This window comes from Falco naumanni, chromosome 12 (assembly GCF_017639655.2).
Source record: "Falco naumanni isolate bFalNau1 chromosome 12, bFalNau1.pat, whole genome shotgun sequence".
NCBI classification, from domain to species: domain Eukaryota; kingdom Metazoa; phylum Chordata; class Aves; order Falconiformes; family Falconidae; genus Falco; species Falco naumanni.
Genome location: NC_054065.1, coordinates 8,246,137 through 8,274,041, shown reverse-complemented (window position 1 = coordinate 8,274,041; position 27,905 = coordinate 8,246,137). Strand labels below are relative to the sequence as shown.

At 40.2% G+C, this 27,905-nt stretch overlaps 1 protein-coding gene and 1 non-coding gene across 3 annotated transcripts in view; both read right to left on the bottom strand.

Annotated features, from left to right (window-relative positions):
- MACROD2 (mono-ADP ribosylhydrolase 2) overlaps positions 1–27,905 on the bottom strand; it is an 893,250-nt gene that overhangs the window by 482,343 nt on the left and 383,002 nt on the right. The gene's annotated exons all lie outside the window — the stretch shown is intronic.
- Positions 1,913–2,102, bottom strand: LOC121096477. Its single transcript, XR_005830535.1, has one exon. It is a non-coding gene; the product is annotated as a U2 spliceosomal RNA (small nuclear RNA).

Here is a 27,905-nt window from a genome sequence, read left to right as displayed (position 1 = left end):
TTGGGGCTACAAAAAAAGAAAGCCTGCGCTGCTAGTGCTATAGACAAGTGACGCACGAGTCCTCCCTTGCTCTGCCCCATAAGACACTCTTCAAAAGAACTAGCATATATGTGCTGACCCAGGCGTAATGAAGATACTTCTTGAATGCTGGCCTGTGTCACAGGTTTAAATAGCCTGTGGGGTCCTGAGCTGCCCTTACTTCACCTGGGTGAACAAAACTCACACTAAATTAATTTTCTCAGAGAAAGAAAAGAGAGGATCAATATTTATTCCAGGATCAAAATGCTTTTCGCTTAAAGAACTCAGCAGTCAGGAAAAATGAGGAGCAATCATTTCATTCCCACGACAAACAAAAGCTTCCTTGCCAGTAGAAACTGTATATTGACAATAACCTGTAAGCATCGTAGCATGCATAATAATAAGACGGTATTTTGCTGCAGTGGATTTCTATCTTGTAGACACTATTTTTTGGTTCTAAACATAAATTTTGAAGAATCAAAATATTGTATTTTCCATTAAATATTGATTAAAATAGTTATGATAACAAACACTTACTTCCACTCCCCCACCCCAGAACATAAGCTTTATTTAACACATACTAATTTAAATACTGTGGCCATAAATAATGACTAAGGAATCATCAATAGATCCGAAATGCAAGGAAAGGGAAGTCTGGGTTGTATTTTTTTTTTTTTAAACAATCTTTTATTTTACTGCAATTAATCTGGTAGTGCACCAAGCTATTACCAAAAATGTCACAACAAATTAACTTCCTTTTTATTAACCATGGCAGGTCAAATAATTACAGAAATGAAGGTGTCTTGGTAATGAGACTTAACTCAAGGACACTAATTTACAATGACACAGGTTCCTCCTTTCTGTATTACCTAACATACTTGGTAAGAAGTCCTTGAAGGGTCAAATTCTTATGTCATCTAGAAATGATTTTGATCACTCTCTGCCTGAACTATACTCATTTTCCCTCTAATACAACTCCCAGTTTTCACCATCACATCAACTTGGCCATTAGTGGCTTGATTCTGTTTCAAAAGATGTCATAAACCATTCTTGTCATCACCTGCTGCATTACATAGGACTCAGCAGTAACTATGTCATAGGCCAAGTAAAACCAGCTTTTGTTAGCCACCCACTGACTGCAAAATGTATGAACAGTTCTGAACCTCCAGTTTATAAAATGGCATAAGCTGGTATTTAATCAACCAAAAACATTCAAGTGAACATCAACTCTCTGTAGTTTTTGGCATATTTCTGAATATATTTTAAATACTTGAGTGTTCCCTCAAAGGTATCGATTGCATCTTTCCAATTCTTTTTTCCAAATATTTTTGGATATATATTCCAATTTTGGATATATTTGATATTTTCCAAATTTCACCAAAGCAAAGAAAATCCTATAGGTACCATTTTGCCATAATGTAGCATTTTTCTTATCTTTCGGATTTTGCAGTTATTTCTGCTTGCTATTTTATCTCATTTTTCAGAAAAACAGCACCTGTGAGAGCGGTCAGTGAAAATAAACAGTACCAGCGATGCAATAACTTGCTCTTCATCAAGGGTGAGACTAAGTGCAGGCTCACTGTACCTGGTAAGTACAAAATAATGCCCAGTCCTGAAGGTGATAATTTGATGTTATAATACTAGACATTATAAAATGGATATTAGTATGGATTGAGAAGACAGTGAAAAATGGATTAAAACACAATCAGAAGTGCTATTTTATTATTACAGGGGTTTTATTGAGGCTCAGGAAAACCCCTGGGCTGAAAATAGGTGGAGATTGAGAGAAAACTTTAGAGCAGTATAATCTATGCTTGCTCTGTTCCTGCTCTTCCCTTCGCACTCATTTATGGTCATTAGGGGACTTGCTGCTTATTTTTTTTTTTTTCCTTTTTCTTTTCACACCATTCTAGAAACACAGCAATAGCCAGCTTCCTGCATGGAGAGGATGGCGTAAGCTCCTACTACATTTCCCAGTCCCCACACTCATGTAATATAAAATCCTCATGTTGAGGACATAACAGATATTAAACTGATAAAAACATATGCTACATTTGATCTTTGCCAAAAGGTCAAGAAGCAAACATGATTCAGCAGACTCGATGGCTTCCTGGTTTGACTCAGTGAGTGCACTAGGACTGAACCACTGTAAGATTTTAACACTGCAGTAGCAACAGTTATATAGCTTTATCACTCAGATTTATCGCAAGGAACTGCAAACAGACCCCAAATAATTTACTCCAGGATTTCAGGGAGCTCATGATTTTGCATGCACAGTAACTGTTCCAGGACAGGAACTTAGGAAAGCTAAAGATGCCATGTCCAGCCACACAAAACATTCCAGTCTTGGTCTGGTTATTTCCTCTATGGTAAACTAAATCAAAGGAAAGAACACCCAAGAACCTCCCCTCTAGTCTCCCGCTGCCGCCCCCCCCCCCCCCCCCCCCCCCCCCGCCCCAACCTGCCCCAAACACTTCAGCAATCTTCTGGTTTCTGAATTATTACAGGGTTATTTTAGAACCTTCTCCCCATGGATTAGGGAGCAACATATCTCCCCCGCAGAAAGTATGTCACAACATTCTGAAAAGTTGAGGGACTTTTTAATAAATAACATACTAAAATAACGTACTAAACATAGAACTACATACTGCAGTTCATTTTCTTAATGTTTGCTGATTCAAAGACCACACTGCAGTCTTGCCAAAGCATGATTTTTAACTGCTCTGTATGGAAGTCCACTATAAATTAACACAGAAAATGTCCACACACAAAACACTAAGACAATACTGCTAAAGATTAAAAAAATCATCCCTGTGCGTGGGAACTAAAAGTGTCTGAAGTTAGCGAGTAATAACAAAAGACGTTTGAGTAACCGGGATCAAGACAAGAATTTCTTAAAAATCATTTTGATTTTCAAGAAAACTTTAAACAAGCTTGGAAACCTTATCTGCCATTATATTTTCCATCACTCATTATCACCACTAATTATTTATAGGAATAGAACAGTAGGTCAGAAGTAAAAGGAAATGTATTGTCACAGCAGAAATACCCAGCTAATATACTGATGCTGGTGTTCCAAGCTGCACAAGAGAGCTAGCCAGCTGTAAGGTAATTGTTTTACTTTCAATACAGAGTATTCAGCGAATCAGTATCAGCAAATCTACTGGATTTTAATGAGTTAAAATATTTTAATAGCATAGCTTTGTTCTTTAGTTTAATCACCTTTCCCTAAGGCTCTGAACAACATTTAAGCATGTGCTTAATTTGCTATTGAAGTCAACAGAACTTTCGGTGAATACTGGAAGTTAAACATGTGCTTAATGAGATTTACTGAATCAGAATGCGTAAAAACCAATGTGAGCAGAATCAAAGCCCAGAGGCATTAGTCAAGTCCACCCTGAGATTCCGTAAGGATACAGGGCCTCCAAAATGCGAATGAGTATTTTGTAATTATTATGACATGTCTGCTGTACACACGGATTTCTGAAATACTTATATAGCAAAACACATACCAGGCTTTATAGGTCATTCAAGTAGGAAGGGGAGAAAACCCTTGAATTTACCCTACAATAGCAATTGGAAGTTTTTGTGAAATTTTTTTGTTCAGTATCAGCAGCTCAGCAATACCCTTTTACATGAGACAACTGCTGATTTGTCTCATGTTTCCTCCAAAATGAAAATGTAGTATAATTAAAATGCTTTGATTGGGGTCTGGAGGGAATGGAGGGATGGAGTTAACACATATTTTTAGGTATCTGTTCCGCTGTGAAAAAGGAGAATCTAATCCAATATTAGTATCTCACTTCCTCAATCATTCAGGCAAACTGTGTAATCCTCTCAAACCTGCATATGAACATCTGCGTTATACCAGATGATACCCTTTTCTCAGATTAAAATAAATTACCTGCATGCCTTTAAGTCCCTTTTTTTGCTACCAAAGACTACCATTTCTTCCCAGTGTGGAGGAGTTTGAATTCAGAACATAAAACATAAAACTGTTCTTTACTATTTTGTGTGACATTTAAAGGGCTTAAGTGAACATTTAATTGAATTGGAACTAATAAATATTTTCCTTGACAGTATAAATCAAAAAAAGGATTTGACACCAAGAAAAAAATTCTTCTGATTCCACACTCACTATAAATGTTCAAATCTGATGTAGCAATATTTTAGTTCGTTCTCTTCTAGCTTACATGGAGAATCTGCTTTTGGCTTCAAATTTCAGAGAGAATTTTTATATGCCCAGAAAAAATCAACAGTGTATTGGAGAAAGGTTTAGCAACATCTCTTAACAATATACCGTCACCAATCCTTTCTGAAATATACTGTCAAAATCAGCAAATCTGCTAAAGACAAAATTTTGAACATAACAATTGTTACTTCAATATGGCAGTTATTAGCATGGAATGAGTTAATCTTCCTCACTCTTTAAAAAGAGTAAAAAAAAGGCTAGGAACAGCTGTCACTCAGGTGATGAATACAAGCTGCCAGCCTTTTAAACAGCAGGTACAGCATTTGAGCTCTGAATTAATTAGCATTCAGAAAGCCTAAACACTGCTTGATAACTCTGCAAGATAATTTTTGTCCCTTCCTGCAAATTAATACTGCTATTAAGATGAGCAAGGACACAATGCAGATCGTAACTGTACCCATTAAACAAAGTTTCACAAGTAACAAATTAGAGGTTCTAGCCAAGAATGCATCAAATCAAATCAAGCATTACTGCAAATAACACTCAGGAATCCACCTTCAGTTTTTCATGGCATTCAGAAAACCAGATACAATATGAATTCCTGTGTAAATGCATGAAATGTTTCCTGCGTATAAGCACAAGCTTCTCAGAAGTTCAAGGTTCTAAATGTTTAAATAGTGGCTTTGTCTCAAAAGCATTTGGGCTACTCCATACAAGGGCTGCTTTTAACATACACATATACACTGCAGTGACAAGTTAGCAATGTCTTGGAGATTGTACTTGTAACAGCTTAAAAAACAAGGTCTCCACCAAATACTGCATCAAAGTCTACACAACGAGCAGTGAAAAACCTTCCTCCTATATATATCATTTCATTCAAGTGACAGGCATATTTTAAAAAGCACAAAAATGATTGATATCAGAATTTAATGATGTTTAATAACTGGCCATCTGTCAACAGTCAAGGAGTAAAAAAGCAGCGCTTTATTATTTCCCAAAAGATTAGAAATACTGATGCTAATTAAAAGGCACATTATCATTATCTCAAAGCAATGTCTAAACACTGATCAGACTTCAAGTCCAGTGAAGGGGAAGGAGAGAGGACCTATGGACACAAGTCTTCCCCAAATGGGTCATTTAAGTTGATAATCTCTAAGCTGATGTTACGACAGTGTATGATCTGAACTTGGCGAGTAGCAGGTAACTCCTGACTGCGTGGGCGAGCAATTAAACCCTGCCCTGACTTAAGAAAGATCATTTGTTTTAAACTCAACTGTTTAGAAGAAATATTTGGTACGCTTTTACACAGAATTGCAAGAGTGGAGAAATATGCTAAACATGGCATTTCACTATTTATTTCTTCCAGTGTTCCATACATGGTGTTTCAAAACAAAGTAAAACTTGGCATCACGGTGCCCAAACACATGACTAATTGCACCATACTGAACTGCAATGTACTAGGTATTTTTAGCTGAGAAATGGATTGATGTCACACGTGCATAAGGGACTTGCATGGCCACGTATGACTGAAACCCATGCACAAAGGAACTAAACCCATGAGCATGGTGTCTGTGAAGCACTTTTACCTTTCCAGCCCTTCAAGAACTCCCTTTTGAGGTTCAGCATTGCTTTGGCTCCTCACACTGAGTGCTAAGAAGGAAGTAGGTACATAAAGGTAGGTGGTTCAGGCTGCTGCTAATGTGTGCCTGGAGCTCTGCCTTCAACGATAATAGTCAGTTTATTACCTTTTAAAAATATGGTATTTATTGACATTTTCACAATTCATCTTGATCAGAACCTCTTTTAAGCAAACAGACCTCTACCAACCTCAAAATCCATGCTTCGTGTTTGAACAGAAGCAGCCAGCAGCCCCTAACATGTTTTTTCTCTTAGCATGTACAAAGCTGACATGACTTGGCATTTGTTGCTTGCAGAGAGGCAAAGTTATAGGGCATCGGCAAATGTTTTCCTGCCCTTGGGATACAAGAGATGTGTAAGCAAGATAAGATTGATCCCATCTCCCACGCAGTGGTAACTCTGTGTACATTCCCAGGTATAGCCACATGGAATCTGTGAGCCCTGCTGATCAGTTTACCAATATCACAAGGCTAATTGAACGGCTTTGTGGTGCCAGAGGAAAGAGGCTGGTGAATGGTGTGGAATACTCCAGCGGCGAAGATAAGCGAAGCACAGACAAAACCAAAGTAAAAGGCAGACTGAGAACAGATGGAGAAAACAGGGATGGGAGAATCACACTGAAAATATGGAAAAATGGCAAACTGAAAGTGTCAAAGCCATGGCTGCAGAAAAGCACAGCTATTCCCTCAGTCGAGGCCCAGGGGCATAAGTACCCATGCATAATTAAGACCAGTCATTTTTTTCCACCGTATTTTTAACAGCAAACTTTTTCACCTGTAACTGCTGCTATCGAATTACCACCTCCACAGTGCAGAGCCACTTCTAGACTTCCTCCTCAGGTCAAGAATCTATTCATCACCGTCAAGTGAAGCATATTTCTACTTTTACTTGTCATTTTCAAACCATCGCTTCACACAGGTGTGACCTATGAACCTGATTTTCCTTCCAACACTCCCCTTGCCATACTCGCACAGTCCTCCATTATCTCTTTCCTAAGAAATATTACAAAACTTAAGAAAGATGTCCCTGGTTTTGATTACCCTATTCCAATCTAACTCCTTGATCTTCAGCATAAACACTTCAATCATTCTGGCATTTTCATTGACTCAAATTAGATGCAGAGCCAGTAATTATTTCACAATCCCCTTGCCCTTTCATACACAGGTCTTCCGCCTTACACAATGACAAAGTATTACCTCCCAGATCCTTAAACGGTTCAGATACTTCAGATACGCTTTGGATATGAATCTGACATGAGGGGACTCTTAAGTAAACCTTGTGAGGCTTACCCAGTACTAATTATTAGCAATTACAGTGCTTTTCTAATGTCGAGCTCCAACGCTCAAACATGATGCGAGCCATATAACCATACAATTGTTCCACTGATTAACAGTTTCCTCAGGGTGATTGTGAGCACTAGGTACAAGATCCCCTGTATTTTGCAGCCTGCTAAATTTAAATTCAGTGCAGCTCATGCAAAAAAGGGAAATTCACAGTACGGTGTAGGTAAATTTGAAACAAGAGGTTTGCACAAAAATACAGAAATGAAAAAATACCATCAGTACCCAGTTTTACTTATGTTATTTACTTCTATATTCATTACATTTGTTTTAAACCATCACTGAATTCTTTATTCTTTGTGATTCACAGATTTGCCTTCTGACTCTGTGCAACTGTTGTACATTGTATAGCTGTCAGAGCAGAAATGGAATGTATTAAAAGCTGGATAATTGTAAGTTGGGGCATATGGCACTAAGGAGAATGTAGGAGTTAGTGGGAAGAAGGGGGTTTTGTTTTGATTTTTTCAAGAGTCCGGATATGACTAAAGCTTTTTCCGGTGGGCAAAGAAAATATCCCTTGTTTCTCTGCTTCTCCACAATTTCAAAAGTTGCTTGCTTTTTTTTTTTTTTTCTTTTTTGCTTGCTTTTTTTTTTTTTTCCCCCCCGGGTGGGAGCTGGGGGAGGTGGGAAGAGAGGAAGGAAAGTTTGACATTAACTCTAACGTACATGCTGGTTCTCCTCTTCTGTCCCAAGAAAATAAGTTCTCAAACAGTGCGTATTACATTAAGGCTTTTGCAAAAAAAGCACAGAAATGAGCTGGCTGCTGTGTAAACATGTCAGACTTTATAGCTCACATGCATTGAAATGACCAGCACAGTTCGCTCTTCTCAAAGGTATTGCTTCAAGCTGATTGCTGACTCAAGACAAGAACACAACTCTGGTCACAGTGAGTTTCTGAGTATTTTCTCTGCAGCTGCAGGGTATAGAGGGTTTTCTGTTTGTTTTGCTTTTTTTTCCCCTTTTTCATATGAAACCTCAGATTCTGAAGTACAGTTTGGCAGCACCAGGCTGAATTCACTGCCAGTTTCCTAGGGTACAGAATCTCTAATAACACAAAGCCCTGACTATTTTCTTGCCCAATAAATAATCCTAATTTTGCACCACAAGCCTTCTGAAAAATATGACTTCTTGTTTTTATCTCTTGGCTCCAGCTAATCCTTTCTGTCAATGGGGTTTCATGCGTAACAAGTCTGCCTGTGACATGTTAGGTCCCAATGCATCTCTTAACAAATCCCCCATGCATGGCGTGGTTCACAGAGTGCACAGGTTGCAAAAAGGACCACAGAGACAGAGCCTCTTCTCTAATGGGATCAGAAAGGCTGTGCTTTCACATGGAAGATGCTCATCAAGTGACAGGATGGGAGAGACAGCAGGCTGTCAGGGAAGTCCAAGCTTACGTATCGCATTTCGGGTGCATAAACACAACAGAACATTTGTGATATTTGTATTCTTGAACATCTCTTCTGTCAGGTTGAATTACTGGTCACGTGTTTATTGCTGTCATGCTGGAAAGCTGACCCAGGCGCTGTTTGCTTCATACTCAGCAATTTTAAACAGCTTTTTGCTAGGCTTTAAGGGCTAGCAATTGTGTAACTCGCTCTCTAGTTGTTGTCCTTCATGTTATCCTCCCCTCTCCCATCCCTGCCTCAATTCTTTACGCTTGTTCACTTTGCCCAACGTATCAAAAGAAAGCGCATGAGGCAATAAAAACTGCACATATGCTTCTGCCAGCAGTGGATTATCAGGGGCTTCTCTTGGTTTTGCAAAAGAAATAATGGGAAAAAACTCAGTGAGAGCTGTAAGTCCTCACTTTTTAAAACCTGCCTGCCCCTCTATCAACAGCAGGCTACATTTAATGTGCAGTTGTGGACAGGAGGAAGGTGACAGACACCAGCGCACCCTCCTGCTTCCTGCGACACCCTCACCGCCCTCTCCTGAAAAATGCTGTTACACTGTGGCCACTTCTTTCTACTTTCTCAGGGAAACGGCTCCATTTTGATCTCATTGACAGGGAAATGAAAAGTGCACTTAAATTCACTATAGGGACACTTGACACCTAGGGGGTCATTTCTTCCAGTTATCTCGGATTTTAGGCCAGTTCCCACAGGGCACTCTGGGCTTGTTTGAAATCTTGTGTCAAGCCAAGCGTTTCACTTCACTCAATGACCAAAAGTGCTGCAAAATCTGCTCCTGATGGCTGCCAAACTGCTGATAACTGAGAGATTACAATGGTCATGTAATAAAAAATTACAGGTCCTCTAGTTTTGGCTTCTGAGATGTCTGAGAACAAGAGTATGCCTCTGTCTGTGGTCTGTGTATACACAGGCACATTTTCTAGTTAAGAGTGAAACCGTGTAACTGAGGGTACTTTGAAAAGTTGTTTATATTCTTTTCTTGGATCGATCCGATGGCACAGCAGAATGAAACAGCTAACAGTGACACGTTAGCTCACATCCTGCACCATTTTACATCTTGTATCACCTTAGTAAATATAAATTATAAAAACTACTTATCCGTAGTGACTTTTCAAATAATTCCATTATTTACATTATGTTCTATATCGTTATTAATGTAACAACCAGTTGAGACACCCGAAGTATGCTCATTTCACCTTGGGCTTTCTGCTGAATTGCTGGTATTGCAAAACCTCCATGGGACATATGCACTTAAGTAAATACTGTTGCAAGCACTTTAGAAAAATTCATACATACAAGCCTATTAATATTGTTTCCTATATACAAAAATCCCAAATGAACTAGAGGCATTCATTAATAATGTGCATTAATGGGCAAAAATTTCTTCACAAGGACTCTATAAACCTTCAAATACTTGCATGATAAATACTTTGCTTCTGTGTAATAAGAAATGACAGAATTTGGTTTTGATGAAACACATGGACCTAATTTTCATTATGAGTATATCAGCGCTGGCACCGAGCACAGATGGGAAGAAGTATGAATTTATTTTATGCTCACTTTCATATGTTCATAGCAATATAAATTTAGATTTAATGTATAATTGCTAACTAAAGTAGAGATCCATTCATCTCAAGAAAACATGCAAGGAACACCCAGATTCCTGAATGGATGTTAGTTGTTTGGGTAAAAGGAATTAGGTGTGTAGTACTCCACACACCTTGTGATTAGGTGAAATCCTGAGGATTTAAAAAAGAAAAAAGCAAAAGGAAAAAAAAAGGCCCATCTGAATAGATATTCCCATCTGCTTTCAGAATGGCTGGTCAATCAGCTGTCAGCTAAACAACCCAAAGGCCTCCACCCCCACCCCGACCCACCCCCCCCCCCCCACTCCAACCACCATCCCCCCCCAAAAAAGGCTACCCAACATGATTTATTAACTGTTCAATAAGAGCACAAGAGTAGCAAAACCACACAACTCTTCTCCCTGTCCAAGCTGAGAAGCTAGTGTACCCTATTAGTGCAGGGGGACACCTGTCTCTCTGAACAGCAAATCTGCTTCACCTAAGCAACTGGCTTTATGTGCTTATACCCAGTAACTTCAGCTGAATTTAGACAACTGTTTAATTATATATTTTTTTTTAAACTGAATATGAAAGTAAGAAGATGTACTTATAGGCACCTTACAAGTGAATCAAATCTGCTGGAGGAAGATAATAGTACAAAGGATAAACAGAAAAATTGGACAAATTCCTTATAATGGTCAAAGACTTTAGCTTTTCAAGGCATCTGGTGATCTAAACAACTCCACTGGGACAACATGGCATGTAAACAAATTAACATTTTGTTTAAATGTCAATCAACAAGTTCTTTCCATTCAAACCCAGGTCAGCTGCACCGGCAGCTGTTAAAGAGGTGACACTCGGAGGCTAAGGAGTGGGTGGGAACACCACTCTAAAACATTTCTCTAAAAATTCACACTTTCCACTTTTCCAAATTTATACAAATAAACATTACAATACCTGGGGACAACCTCCCCAGTACCCTCCTCCATCCTCTTCTCATTCAAAATTTTGGAGGTTAAAACCCAAAACATTTCGCTCTAAATAGCAACCGGTCCTATTTTCATGCATCATTGCTCAACGCCATAGTATACTTTAGATCCGGTTTTACAGTGTAGTGACAGAGTGCAAACTCTGAAAAACACAAAAGGACATACATACAATGGCATAAATGTCTTTTTTATGGCACTGAGGGTTGGAGGGGTGGATAAGAGGGGTCAGATTACCCTCTTAAATTCATGGAATTTGCGAAGGGTAGCAGCTCACCACTCAGGCAGCTCAGTGCAAGCCCAGGAAGCCATGGAAGTAACACTGTATGATTCCAGCAGAACAGCACCGTCCACCAGAGTGAATCTTCAAAATCCTTCACTGAAGATGGCACATACAAATACAGGCTGAAATACGTTATGAGGGCACACTTGGAGGAGGGGAAAGGTGGTGGAGCAAAACGAGAAAGAAAGTCACTCGTAAAACCAGATAAATAATTTTCTTGGTCTCTACCTGTTTGTAAAAAATTTAGGTAGCTTTCTTTAATGAGATTTCTTTCAGTATGAAGAAACAATGCCAAACTTTGCCAATAGCCAGTCTCAATTTGTTAAATCGAATATGAACAGCAAAGACCACACACAGACGTTCTTCCTCTTAGCCACATAAAAATACATGATCAAACTGCAGGTAATAAACAGTCAAGAATAACAGAATCCGGTCTACTTCACTGCGAATGAACAAGCTATGCACATAATCCCTTTCCTAGATATTCCTAGCACACTGTACAAGAATTTTAAAATGTGTCACACATGACGCTTCTCCTAATACCTTTAATTAAAACACCACCAGAAGTTATAATGAAAAAGGATTACTTCTTTTTTAATACACTAAAACCTCAAGCTCCTGTTATTTTACATTCTGGTAAAAAGGAAATGAACAATGAAGCCACATTTTGGGATTTAAGATAATCATAAGATTTTAAGTTGAAGTGCAGGAAAGAAGCTTGATTTTTAAATTTGCTTTTAACAGATACAAGCCTTACGTTTCTTTATTATTACAAAGACCCTCAGTTAAAGTTTGCCCTTTTAAACTCCCAACATTTGTTCACAAGCTGCATCTTCCTTCTGCCCCGATATAAATGACAAACACGGGCTCCCACTGAATGAAAGGGAACTAGTTAATAATTGGCTGTATTGTCATTTCTGGCTGTCTTGTAACACCCTCTGGATTTTGCTCTGAATGCAAAACTTCTAATACCATCCTAGTTTTCATGGTGCTCAGCACACTAGTGTATGACTACTTAAATTAAAACAATGCTATTTACTGTTTGCAAACTCTCCCACTCTCATCTGACAAAGGCATTTTATCCTCTCCTGGATAAAAGCTGGGATACGGGGGCAGAGGAAGATGAAGGCCAGATGACTCCAAGATTCTTGCATGCCCATGTGAAAAGCCAGCCAGTCCACCCACTAAGGGTATTCAGCATTTTTTAGCTTTGTATGGGGTTCAGAGCGTTGCTCCCCAGTTTCAGTGGCAGCTGTAAGAACTGCAGTTGCCCAGGCCTCTGTCTCTTTGTTCCAGGAACAGGGCCATCAGCACGTGCTGTCTGCTTGATGTGATGATGTGAGGTCCACCACAGAGGCGCCAACGATGGTGGCCATGCAACAAGACAAGTAACGGGCTTGTCTCTTGCTCACAAGACTCCCACCTCATGTTTTCAGCAACAAAATGAGACAGGGAGCTCCTTCACAACACAAGCCTGACTCCTAGAGCCGTATCATCTTCTGCGAGCAAAGAATCTTTTGGGCTTTATGATCACATCATTAAAAACTGAATGATGATGGTCATATACAAAGTAGAAGACTTAAGCAAAAGCATGCAAGTGATTATAACTCTCTCCTGGGATTTGGAGGCTGGGAAAGAAGATTGAAATTGGTTTCTCAGGAATTTTATTTTTTTTTAAATGTAAACTGATTCTTTGGATATTTTTTGCTTGTTTTTTGTTTAATATTTATTGGAAAGCCAAACTGGTATCCCATTATAGAGCAGCACGTTGATGCTGACAGGCGTATCTTCAATTCCAGAGATCCACTTATCAAAAATCTGGTACCTAAGCAATTGAAGCAAAAGACTGAGGTAGCAGATTATCTTCTGTGATAACACGATGGTAACATACATATCTGCTACTGTGTTTCCTAAAGTATTTGCTAACGGCAGATAAAAATCCTGAGTTCAATTCCAGATTCTTGATAAAGGTGCTGCACTTATTACAGATCTGTCCCACCCAGCTCCATCCCTCTAAAACTTTTAACACCTCTGCTGAGCATGAGACAAAAAAGGTTTTCAGTGCTTTACTGTAATCTTGAACAACTTCAGCAGATGTTTTACAAGAAAAACTGAAAAACATAACCCCTTAAGAGTTTTCAAACACTTGCTCAAAGCATGAGCTCTGCTTCCTAATTAAAAAAAAAAAAAAAAAAAAAAAAGTTGTTTTTGTTTTAATATGGACAAAACAGCATTTTACTTTACCCTTGGTCTCATAAATGCTTCAGCTGTTTTCAAATGGACTTTTCCGGGGTGGGGAAAAAACCCAACATGCCAGGGTGCCAGGGCACACAATGGGTATTAAAATGTCTCAATTCAAAGTGAAATATGAAGAACTTAGGAGCAGCCAACAAAAAGAATTGAAAATGAAGTGTCACATGCAATGTAAAGTAAAAATGCTGCCTACTCCACCCACAATTATTTATATTACTGAAGTGCCTGAAGACCCAAACTGGCATACAATTCCCTACCAGGAACTGTGGGACAACAAAGACCCTGTCCTGAAAAAAATTAATGAAAATCATACCCTGATAATACCACAGTGCAGCTCCAATGAGAGCTTGAATCTAACTGTGCCACATGAAGAACTACATACCACTTAAAAAACAAAACCTGATTTAACAGGTTGGAATAATTTGGGTTCTAAGTACTGTATGATGTAAGACAGAATATAAATTCATTGCTGCTGCCAATGTATTTTGCCCAATCGCTCTGCCAGGTCATATTGACCTGGAGAAAGAATGTAATGTGCAAATCTGAGCACATTACACATGTGCCTCTTCAAGAAAGACTACCCATGATGGCTATGGACAGTATTTCTAATGGCCTTTTTAATTGGCACTATGATGATTAATTCGGGCCTTCACAGAACTCCAGGAGTTCTCATTAGCTAACAGCATGGTGTCCTGGCACACCGTGTGGGTGACCATTATTACTAAAGAGTTACCAGATCATGAGACAAAGGTAAGATGAATTTTATACAAATCTACAAACCCCAGAAATTGAAGTCTACTATGGAGTCAGCGGGAAAATCACTTCCTTCTTAATATATTCTTTCAGCAATGCCCATATGCTCAAAGAAAACAGAAAAGGCCTTGAGAAAGATACTGAAAACAGGCCACATGTGTAAGAAGGATTAAAGGCTCCATGCCGTATTTCTTGTCGTTGCAAAAGTTTACGTGTGCTCAAGGCTACACACAGGGTATTGCAATTATCCCCTGAGACCAGAGCAGGAGTTTGCCAAGCCAGGCCTGGTCACTGAGGGCTGGTACCTGCAGGAACAGCCATCAACCAAAATATTTCAGCTACACCCAGCTGCTGCTGCCCTTCCTGAGGGGAATGCCCCAGGTGCTGCTTTTTGCACAAGACCCAGCTTATGGGCCCACTGAGACCAGCTGACCCGCCAGCAGCCCAGCGGCTGTCCCCAGCGCGGCCATGGCACCACGGGCTGCCCACATGTGGGGCCACGTTGGAGGCCACTGCCTGGAGAGGGCCTTGAGCATTCCTGCTGTCGTTTTTGGGGTTAGAAAGCTCTCATCTGGCTTCCCTCATCTGCACTTCTGCCGTTTCGGGGCACAGCCCAAGCACAAGCTCTCGCCTGCATGCGCACCATGGCCCGAGCCCGGTTACCGCGGCCCGCTACACAGCCAGTCAGAGGCACAGCCAGTCAGAGGCACAGCCAGTCAGAGGCACAGCCAGTCAGAGGCACAGCCAAAGGCTGCCTCCGGGCTCCCAGCGCCGCCACCGCCGGCCCCCCGCGGCCCCCTTCCCGCCACCGAGCCAGACGCGCCAGACGCCGGCAGGGGCGGAGCTTAGCCGTCGCCGCGAGCGCCCGTGAGGGCGGCCAGCGGCGGGGCGGGGCACGCCCTGAGGGGAAGGCGGGAAGGCGCGCTCTGAGGGGAAGGCGGGAAGGCGCGCTCTGAGGGGAAGGCGCGCGTTCTGAGGGGAAGGCGCGCGCTCTGAGGGGAAGGCGCGCGCTCTGAGGGGAAGGCGGGAAGGCGCGCTCTGAGGGGAAGGCGCGCGTTCTGAGGGGAAGGCGCGCGCTCTGAGGGGAAGGCGGGAAGGCGCGCTCTGAGGGGAAGGCGCGCGCTCTGAGGGGAAGGCGCGCGCTCTGAGGGGAAGGCGGGAAGGCGCGCTCTGAGGGGAAGGCGCGCGTTCTGAGGGGAAGGCGCGCGCTCTGAGGGGAAGGCGGGAAGGCGCGCGCTCCGAGGGGAAGGCGCGCTCCGATCGGGCGCAGCGGGGCTGAGCAGCGGGCGCCCCGCCGGGGTTAGGGAGCCCGGCCTTTGTGGCGGGAACGAGCCGCTCCCGGGGGCGTTCGCAAGCGCTCGGTGCCACGGAGAGGCAGCAGCCTTGGGGCCGGGGCTGCCCGGTGAGGCTATGGCGCTTCCCTCCCAGCCGAGTTACGGAAGGGAGCAGTGCCGGGCTTGCTTTTACTTCCAAGTATCAGAATCGGTGATTAAAAGCTGCTTAACTGACAAAAGACTGATTAAAATACTCCCGAATCAAAGCAGTTTCTAGCCGGTGATGGCACCTACACACAAGTTCTGGGAGTTTGCCGTTTTGCTTTGCTGCTTAATAACTACTAATACAACTACTAACACAACTACTAACACTGCAGTGATGGTATATCCAGAGCATCTGTAATGGGAAAGGCTAATGGGCTGGGGTAGATGCACAAACTCAATCTGCAAGACCATGTATAAGCCCATGAATGTCTCCAATACATAACGCTGAAACATTTAGCCCCTTAAAAATATTCCGTAAATAATCTTGGATAACATTAACACCATCTTAAATTCTGGGAGTGATTTAGGATTTTGTCGCACACTGACAAAGGACTCAGATTCTCGTTAGAATTATGCAAAATCTTCTTACACAAATCTCCTGTCAGCTTCAATACATTGCAAATAGTAAAGGTATTCTCAAAGTTGGGTACCAAATAAAATTTTGTTTAGACTTAAGATTCAATTTACTACGCTATTAATCGGATAGCACTGATACACTTTTCACTTTGCCTTGACCAGGTGATCCTTTATGATATTTGACTCCATTTATATGACACAGTGAATCTAAAATGCTAGCCACAACATGGATTCAACCCCAGATGGAAGTCAAAATAAGCACTTGGGCAGCTGTCAGGAGAGCTGGTGCTCCCCAAAGCATCACCCATTGCGCTGAACATCCTGCATTTGCGCTTTGGACGTAGCTCCTCTCAAACCAGAACCTGCGATCGCCAGCCAGCCAGCGCAGGAGAAAAGCTGCTGTCATCTCTTGCCCAGTTAACTGGCTTTTCATTCTCTTCCTTTCTTGCTGCTACAAAGAAATGGGGGCTCTGCTGCCTCTGAAAAGGCCCTCAACCTACTGGAAGAAGATGGGGGATAGACAACCGGCAGAATATGACCCCCGTGAAGAGATCTGGGTAGCCTCCAAGAATACATTTCTTAAAAAAATCCAAAACCAACAACAACAACAACAAAAAAAACACATTAAAAAAACCACACTTAAAAATTTTTACTTTTCTCATGAGGACAGAGTTCAGGACTGTGTTTCCTGAGCTGAACTACAAGCCAGCCAGGGACCGGTTGGGGGTGAAGCACTATTGGGGCATTTGGCTGCACACCCCAAATACGCATGTGGCACACACACAACATTGGGTAGAGACTCCTTTGGGGGTTTGTTCTCAGTTTCAGCCTTCTGCTAAGAAACACACCTATTCTCTGAGAAATATATCTTCCAAAGTGCATCTCCAGCTGACTTGCACCAAAAGGATACATTGCAGCAATGTATTTTCCCGTCTCGTCTTGTGAGCTAAGTAAAGGCAATGCCAAGAAAAAACAAGCTGACCAAAGAGGCAGTTGTCAGTAAAGTGTGCTTTTTTTTAGCCATGACAGTAATGCTGGAGTAAACTGGCTTTGAAAGATTTCATAGTTTTGTGCTTTTGAGAATCATAGGAACCAGTTTTAAATCCATTTGGATCATTAAGAATTAGTTTAAGTTGTACTTCCCTGGGAAAGAAACTACTGTAAATCAATCTTATTTTAAATACACATGAACAGCTTAAAAGTGCATCATATGCCATTGCTAACATGCATTAGCTTCCAAAACCAAAGCAGATTTAAGTTTCACTACAGAGCTGAAGATATCATTCAGAAACAGATGTTAAAGTGTCATGAAAAGCAACTATCTTACTGAATAAATGAACTTCTTTACAGCATTTTAAAAAAATTAGACAGGTTAAATAATAGATGCCCTATTCAACATTTTTAGATGGTGTAAATAGCCACCCCTATGAATCACAAATCATGAGAAATTGCCAAGTTTCTGGAAATGGATATTAATCTCTTTGAAACACATGCCCTTGTACTCATGACGCATAGCAAGCTTGCCCAGCAGAAGCTCATGGAAAAAAAAAACCAAACCAAACCAAAAAAAACTCAGAAGAACTGACACACATGACACATTTATAAGAATAATTGAGATGGTGAATCATGAATCCCAGCATTTTTCCCAGGAGCACTGCTTCTACAGAAGAAGAAAAAAAAGGAAGAAGAAAAAAAAAACCACAAAAAAACCCCAACAAAGTGTCTCTGTTTTGAAGCAATTTAGAATTTTTAGGCTATTTTAAAGTTTGAAAATGATTCCATTTTGCCATTCTAAGGAAATAAGGGTAATAGCACACTAAATGTTGTTAAAATGAACCTTTACTTCAAGTTTGATTTAATAAGGAGTTTGTAAAAGTACTGTGACACAAATGCACTCAATATGTTCTCTCCCCTGGCCTCCAGTAGACAGAAAATTATATTTTCAAAATCCATTGACATGACTCAAATTGTCTTGCCTCTAGTATTTTTATGGTTTCAGACATATCTGACACATCATTTTTGCTACCCTCTTGTTAACTCTCTCGAATCATTAGCGGCATTTCAGTGTACAGGCGGAGAACACTAAATTAAAGAGTAGATTTCAGTTTTTAAGCCCCAGGGCAGAAAAGGTTGAGCACATCACAGAGAAAATGTATTTTACTTCCAACTTGGATTGCCTGTGCTCTCATTACATTACCTCAGCACCCCTTCAGCTTCTGTGTGAAGCGGAGGTATATTAAGCTCTGAATGGAGCTCATTCTTCTGTCCTATAAGCTAAAGAAAGACATTTCTGGAGTGATGAGAACGGCTTGAGCTGGATGGAGAAGATACTTGAAAATGCCTTGTGGGGTTCCAGCCGTACAAGCCTAAGCATAATAGCACTGAATTGGGGGTGTGGCACACCAGAAATTTATAACTGCTGGTGGACAAAGCTTTTATTGCCTTTAGAAGCACTAAGATGAAAGGGAAAAACAACTCTACACTGTGGGGTGAGGGGGTGGGGAGGGGCTGGGTGGGGGGGTGGGGAGGTGAATGCACACAATAGGTTTTTTATATATTACCCAGACGGCCTTCTATGGCTATGGGACTTTTCTTATTCATTGAGCTAAGAGGATAATTTTGTGGTGTGTCAGCAGACCAACTGAAGGACTTAACTGCAGCAAAGAGGCTGGTTGGTTCATGCACACCTTGACAAATGGCTAATTGCTGCTGCAGGCTGTTTTGAAATTCTGAGCATTCATATATCAGCAAAAGAAATCACAAGTGAAATTGGTAGAAAAGAGAAAAGAGAAGCACAGCATAGAGGTGGGAAGAGAAGGAGGGTTCATTACACACAGTAGCGGAGTAACTACAACAGGATGTGCAAGAAGAGCACCAGTGCGACTGGTGCTGGTCATGAGCAGAGGCATTTGGCATAGGAAATAAAAATACAACAGAAAAATTAAATTGAATGTTTTCCACAGTTCCTAAAACTACAGGATTTGTTTCCAAGTCTGTAATTCCAAGAAAACAGAGATTATGAAAAAGAAAAGAAAAAGAAATAAAAGAAAAAGAAAAAAAAAAGACAGAAAAAGAAAAGAAAAAAGAAAAGAAAGGAAAACCTAACAAAAAAAACCCAAAACCCACACCAACAAAAAACTACGTACCAAACCAACCAGCCTCCTTCCCAGCCCCATCTCTCTTTCCCTTTTCCAAAACATGAAATTCTAGAATAATAAAAAAAAAAAACCACCACCAAACCTATTCAGTTACATGAAGGCAGGGACAAAGGAAGAAGCTTTGAACACGGTGAAAATGAGGGATAAGACACTTGCATAGAAAGCAAAAGACAGCTGCACCAGCAGAGTGAAAAAAGGTAACTAAGCGTAAGAAACTTGACTATTCACAGAAACCTAATTGCTACCTTGGGTCATGAAGGACATCCTCTCGTCAGGCATAAGCTACCAAAGGGAAGTACTAAACTGCCTTTCCTCAGATGGGCCCTCGATGTACACCTTCAGAAATGTCTTTCAAATCAGCACATAATTGCTCCTCATTCTGTAACGGCTGAAGGTGCACTGCATAGTTTCTTTGGGGACTGATACGTTGCAAGAGATGGTTGTGAAAGAAGGCTGCCCAAAGTACTTCAAATTAGTTTCAAAAAATCTACTTCATACACCCCGCTTTTCAAAATACTGGCTTTTCACGCAGCATTTTTCTAACTCCTCTGAAGAAATAAATTCAATTTAAAAGGGGAGAAAAGGTACAATTTTCTATAACTGGAAAAAGCAAATCAATACTTCATAAGTATGGTATGCACCGAGATAATTAATTTTCCACAATATGCTGAAATCTCAGCAGTGAAATCAGTATAAAACCAAATTAATGACTAAATATTCTACATACTAAGAGCAAGAAAACACTTTCATTCTTGTTAAATAGATTAAATGGGAAGTGGTTTCTATGGCTGTCAAACTGCAGCCAGTCTGAACACCTTGAATTCTGAACCCTATGGATAGTACCATAATTGTCTTTTCTTAAGGGTTTGTTAGAAGCTTCATATCCTATCAAAAACCTTTTTGAAGAGAAAGGCAACCTTTAAAGGTCTCATTCATTTGGACCATGCCTCATTTCCATTATTCCCATAGCTCATGTAGATTTTATCCCTCTTGTTCTTTGCAAGGTCATAGTCTTCTGTCATTTCACTCATTACATCCCGGGCTTCAAGATCAGCAAACACAGACTTAAACTCACTTCGCCCTCACACTAAATAAATAATAATAAATAAATAAATAAATAAATAAAAAATCCTTTAGAAAAGGCGATTTTGACATTGGCTGCCTGCAGTTTGACTCCTTACCGCTTCACACTGAGATCAAGAATAATACTTCACTTTATAATGCTCACCTCGAGATTGTGTCAGTAATGAAACACTCCAAGCAGGGATCAGTTAGAACAGCAAATGGCTTTAACATTTCCAGGGAGCAAAGGAACTGAAACACACCACACTCCACATTTTCAGAACAAAGAGGGGACTAAAAGACACAGAAATAAAATAAATAAAAAAAAATACCAACAAAAATAATTTCTTTCTGGCGGAATGTCTTGAAAGAATGAATGTGCATGGCTGAAGAAGCTGCTGTGCTGTGTAAAAGGCACTGTGGTTTTGTTAACCACAGCTCAAAATCAACAGTAAGTGCAAGTTAAATTCTCACCAGACTATTTTCTGTAAGCATTTCAACCTATTTCCACTTTTTCATAAAAGCAAATACGTGACCAAAAAGACCTCCTGAAGGAAACCATTGCACTGCAATGTTTTTTTTCAAGAGTAGTTGTAAATTTATTCCCAAATCTCTACCACCATACACAGATAGACATAGGAAGTTCAATAATGTAGAGAGCAAATGCAAAGCAGAAGCAATAAAATAAAACCCAGTCATAAAATCTGCCCCCCTCTGAGTGGGATTTCACAGAATCTCAACTGGAAGAAAGTAGGCAATAAAAGGAGATGTGTGGGTGTTCACAAGAATGTATGGAGGCATATCTCACTGCATGATATACAAGTTATTTCGCTGGAAATTTCACATCGTCTGGCATGTCATCCCTACAGACCAAGAATCTGATCTAATTCTGATCATTTCTGACAAGGTATTTCTATACAGCAATGCACCATTAGACAGCAGGGGAGAAATTGTCACCTGTACCTCTTCTAAGGCCAGATTCTCTGTACTGGACAGAGGACTTCTCCCCTTGTTTGAATCAAGGCAGACACAGTAATTTCATTCTCAGGTTTTCAAAATTTGTAAGTGCAATTTTATCCTGAAGGATGACAAGCTGAAGATAGTTCCTCTTGTCTTTACATCTCCTCCACATGACTTCAGTATTTAGTCTAAAGCTAGAGAGGCAGCTGATAGTTAGCTGGTTAGAAAGCACGAAGCCTGTGTAGCTCTTGGAAGAACAGCCAGCTACAAATACTTTTATTTGTACGCATGACTTTTAATCTGAGTCATTGAGACAAAAGAAATGCCAAAATTTCACATCTACAATTACCTACCTTACATTCACTTTTCAGAGCATGAGTATGTCCCTAAAAGAAAAAGGCTTAGAACCAGGCTTTCCGATGCAGTGAATTGTTAACTAAGCTAAAACGGGGCTGTATGATAGTTTGGATGTGTGAAACAGTTGCTCAGTGGGATGAGGCCTAAGAAGATCATAAAAGGCTGCTGGTGATGTCAGCTGATGAAGCCACTTTTTCAGCTCAAGGGCTTTGGTACTGTCAGTCTTGCACTGAGTCCTCGGAGGTTGTATTGGTTTAGACTTTAAAGCTTCCATGTGTATTTTAAGCCTACTTAAGGAGAAAACTATAGTATTCAGGTTATTTTATGTAACAGTAGCACTGAGAAATAAAACCAACAACCCATTTTCTAGAGAAACTGTATGAAGTAATTTGGAGTGATCACTGCAAACTGAAAAAAAACCCTATTTTTTGATTTTGGTATTTGCAAACTTGAGCTAACACAAGCACCGCTATATATTGTCAGCCACTCAGGTTGCCAGTATTCTTAAAAGGCATGTAAATATTTTAGATTATAGCATAATGATGCAATATAGATATATTTTCTCTCTTCTGTATATCTCTGGTTTGTAGTTACAGTAAATATTTTGCAATATTTTAATATAAGACTGAATGTATACTAGCAGGAGGGAAGGCTTTCCATTAAAGAAATAAAATTGGAAAATCTAATAAAAATACCTTCAGAAAGCCTACAAGGATTTCAGTTCAAGACTTTATTCTTATACTATTAAATGATTTAATGTCCACTCTGTGTATGAAACAACGTTATTTATTGCATACCTTCTTCCAGAAGAGCACTTGAATATTTGTAGAGAAGTACAAATGCATCATAAATTTTCCTGTAACTAACATCAAAAATGAAAACAACTGCTTTGTATTAAAGAATTACACAGTGCCAAACAATGAATTTGGAAGAAAAGCATCAAAATTGCTTAAACCGTATCTGGACTGGTACACTTCAGTTGCATTTTGTCCTGTGTCAACCATCTTAGATTATCTGGAATGAAAAGCTGCACTATTTCCCGCTGATCTTATGTTTCTGTTCCCATGGTTGTACACAGATACCAGACGTTTCACTGTCTACTGTAGACAGTGTGCCAGGCTCCTATCCCACTAGTTTGGGACAGGTTATTGGAAAATCTAATATTTATCTAACACTTGTCTGATGATGCAGCAGTGTGAAACAGCTCCCACCTGCATCAGACTTGGATCAGTGAAGGGGCAGAGCCATGTGCCCAGGAGGGTGTCAGCCAAGAGCAGGACTGCCATCGGCTGCGGTGAGATCAAAGCCCCAAACGGAGGGCATGCATAATTGAGCAAGAGCAGCTCATTTATTGATTTTTTTTTTCTTTTAGTCTGGTTGCGAAACTCCTTGCTTTCTCCTCATTAGGTGGCAAGTGCTGAGATGGCTCAATGACACCTTCTGTACACGAACAGTGCTTCTGTGTATATGAAAGGAACAAAACCGGCATTCTGAGCAACAAAACTTTGTTCAAGGAATTTAGTAGAATTCAAAGGCAACTTGGGAGTTTGGTTTCCAGGCCAAAAGTGAACTTCAACATAATAAAAGCTATCAATTCATAAGCTAGGGCACTGCTGAAGCACGCCAGCTACACTTCAGAGTAAAAAGTCAGCTTTCTACAACTTAGATGTGGTATAATTCAAGATGTAGGAATAAGAGAAGTAGAAACAGTAGAGAAAGCTCAGAATAGTACAAAACAACAATTACAACCAAAAAAAAAAAAAAAGGAAATGTCTTAAATAACAGAACTGTGTATTACTGTATCAAAATCTAAAGCATCACATGCAGCCTTGCAAGGATGAGGAAACCTTCACACAGAACCCCCGCCCCTTGTCAAATAATAATGTACTAACGTGCGACACCAGAAGAGAAGTCGGGATAGACACCAGCCCGAGAGAGCAGAGGTGGGATGCCAGCTACCAGGGGTGTCAGTGGAAGACGTCAGTCTTTCCAAAACTGAGAGGAATGTCTGGGTGTTACTGAAGTATTTGCATCACACCAGAAAGTCTTCTGGGGAGGTTTGGAAAGGACAAACCTGCTGTGCGAGGCACTGGATTTGGGGGCTGAGCAGGAGCCCAACGCAATCCCCAGTGAAGCCGTTCGAATTGCCTCGACTTGGAAGTGCAAAGCAGTTGGCAAGAGGGACAATTCAAGCAACAGGAGCCTGAATTGAGACTTTCCAGCATACAAATGAAAACCAGGGACTGCAGCAAATGGTTCTCAAGAAAGTAGATTAAGAAAAGCCAGAGCCTTTACCCAACCTTTGTGGTCAGAGACCAATAAATTGTATAATGATACTAGGGGAATTGCGAATGTTGTGTTATTGTTGGGGAATGCATAACTCTAACTTCCTAAAAGGGCTCTGCTTGATCTCGGGGCTTATCCAGCTTAGCTAAAGGGATTATTTTACCACTCAAAACAGTCCCCATTCGTAGAGTTAACTCCTGATTTTTTAAGAAGGTCAGGTACTTTACTATGAAAGGTTATCTCTGGGGTGGGCAATTACTGGCTGGGATCACTTAACCAGCCTGCTGAGATTCCTACCTGACAGAGGTATCAGCACACAAAACCATTGTCAAACACATGCTGAAGAATAATACTCACTTACAGATGGACAAATTTAACAATAAGGACTGGGGACCCTTGACATTACCCAACTTCTAAAACATTTAAAAGTAAGATTTTTGGATAGCTGGGGTTCTTGCTCAGTTTACTACCTTTTACTCTGATTTTCAAATTGTAAACAAGTTTCTGAAGAGCTCTCAGAGTACACTGAGTCCCTGGAAGGAATCTGGTTAATAATAATAAATAAAATTTTCTAAAAACTCATGAAACTTCACCTGAGGATTTGATTGGGCTTTAATTATCCTCTTGAAACTCAATTTCACTGGCATCCTACATCAAAGATGAGCAAAACACAACATGATTCTGTGATTGAAACCTGTCTGCCGTCAATCCACAAAACTGCCTTATACTTCACATGGTCCTGCTCATCTTGTCAAGCAAAGAAAAATCTCATAATCAGTTTTAGCACCCCGGAGCCCTTCCAATTCTCAAAGTAATATTCCAAACAGCTCAAGTAGAGCACAGTAATGCACAACTCGGCAGCCAACCTATTGTAATACTACGAAAGAGCAGAAGTTCAGATGACAGAGGCCATGAATTTATAAAATCCTTTTAGGGCCATCCATACCACATTATGGTACTCAAATGAGCAGTTCTCCCACCTGTGTGTTATGTTTGGGGTTTTTTGGTTTTGTTTTTTTTTTCCTGGAAGAACTGGGAAGAAACAAAAGGACAGAGTGTTACCTAGCACTGTAAATCTGTACATTAAAAAAAATACATCATGTACTTCTTTAGTCTAGGCAGCATGCTACAGAATGGGCTATAAACAACAACAACAAAACCCCCAGCTCTCGAATCCTGCTTTACTTGTGTGTGTACACGTACATGAGCACAAAGGTGTCCTTGAAGTAGAGAGACACCTGATTTCCTACTATCCAATCCCTAGAACAGCATCAAAAAAGGAATCCATAGCCTATAATTATGCTATGCAGGCAATATATTTCCATTGTTTTGGGGAAAATCTGGGTAATAAAAGCTAATTTATAACTATTCTTAATACTCAATAATAGTTCAGAATTATCAATATAATTTTATTATATTCTGCAAATTGAAATGTAATCAAATATATACAATGAGCAAGTTGTCCACAGGTTTGGGAGCACCTTCATCTAGGAGAACCATCCAAAATACCTGCTTTCTAATTCTTCTGATACTTCTTAAATCAGCCTGTACTGCATGCATTTTAATTGGTCTTCAGAAACATTACTAAAATAGAAGCAGTAAAGGCACCTGTTGAAATGTGGTGGACAGAGAAAAAGGTTGAGTTCAAAGTGCTAAAGAACTGATGATTTTGTGTATAAATACAATCATATCAAAATTAGGGTGCTAGGACAGGGCACTGCTTACTCCTATTGATGTTCATGAATCATATCTTGGAAGAGGAGGCAGGAGTACAAAAGAGAAAGAAATGAAACTCAGTAGGAGGGACAAGAGGCAGCGCTGTTTTAACACATTAATTTCCTTATCGGGAATCCAACAGTGGGAGCCTGAGGAAGGGATTAGGAATTCACTATTCTAGATCAATATTTCAGCATAACAATGAGCTCTATCATCTGGCTAAAGAATGCCTCATTTAGGTAAAGTTTAAACATCTATTGCAAACATTAATTTCTGCACGTATCTTGTAAAGCTCCTTCAAACTCCATCTAAAAGGAAGTTTAGCACCAAATATTTTCAACATTTTTCTAGAAAATAAACCAGCAGCTCTCAGGCAGAGGGAGATAAGGGCTTGGGAGTTGGGTTTTTGTGGAGGGCATTTTGTTTTCTTTCTTTTTATTTTTTTTTTAAAGGCCATAAAGTGGTGCCAAACTCTGGCCCAGATGATGAATACTCTGCCCTTCATGTCACACTTGGGTTTCTCTGTAGCTCAACCCTGCCAGCTCTTTGTGTGCTGAGTCTGCTGCAGAGAGAAATGGATTTGCCAAGTCCATTTCTCGGCAGTAGGTTGTGCAAGCTTTACACATGAAAGAGTCAGCAAAGGGAACTTGCTGAAGAGGTAGTTGATGTCCTTCCCAAGGCCTTTTCATGTGTAGAGCCACTTTGCTGTGCATTGGAGTCCACTAACAGACGAAGTTGCACATCAGAGTGTAAATATGCAAGCCACAGAATGGGGTGAAAATAGTGCAAAAGGCGATTGGATGCTCAATGTTCTACAATTACAAAACTTACGCAATCAAGGAGGTAAATTCAAGAGACAGAAGGAAAGGAAGAAAGGGCAAAAGTGAGAGAAGAAAAAGTCAAGAACGGGAGAGAAAGGAGAAAAAAAATGTAGAATTCCACTTCTTCAGGACATACTGTTAATAAGATGTAAAAACATTCGCAAAGATTAAGTTGCCCATCTGCCAAGCATCCTAGTCTTCTAGAAATCTGCATTACATTCCTATTAAGACAAAGTAAATCTGACTTAAAGAATGCAGAGTCTGAAAAAGGAGGCTAAGGAGAGAGTGGGGAAACAAAAGCAGAAAATTTCTGTGGTCTTCTTAGGGGAGCCACAGCGTTTTCCTATTGAGTAACATTGAAAGCATAGGTTATCTTTATACAAATAATTCAGCATGTGATTAGTGCTTAATTTAGGTGCCATTTCAATGCCATTTGGTATATAATTACACTTCACCTTTGTTAGCAGTGCCAAACTGTAGATTAAACCCTGAATCAAGTTTCTTGCCAAAGAATAAATTGAATCACGTGCTCTAAAACAATTCCCACCACTAACTTCTCTCTTAGTAAAATCAAAGACGAGGACTCAGTTCAAATACCCAGAAGGCAATGTTTCAACTTACTTTTATAGTTCAAATTAAAAGCAGACTTCTACCTTTACAACACAATGCTAAATTTAAGTTTACCACAATAAAACAAGAATGACACTAATACTGCACAGGCATGCTATCTCTCCAAACAATTACTGTTTATATGTAAAATTAATTGTCTGAACTTTTAAAATGAAAAGTCTTTTGTGGTATTTCACAGCTGAGCTACTAAATGTATCTTACCAAGTCTTGCAGGTATGTCATTTAGTGACAACATAATTGTATTTTAAAATGTGTGTGCAAAAAGGCTCCCTAGTCCAGTTTATACTGAGGCTTTAACCACATAATCCTATCAACTGGTAAGGCAAACCTGTCCTGACTGGAGACAAGATCTCATTAGGTTACGTTGCATTATAACAAATTCATAACGGTTCCTAATGAAACACTTGCCATCCAGCAAAATAAGGTGATTAAGTAAACAGCAGTGCAGCGTGACACTGTGGTAAAATGCCATGGGGAAGGGTTTAATTGCAGAAGCTTGCATTAAATGCTGAGCTCCAAGCAAGCTGACCTGAATCCGAACTGATAGGAGAAGAAATAGTGCACTCTTCAGTATTTC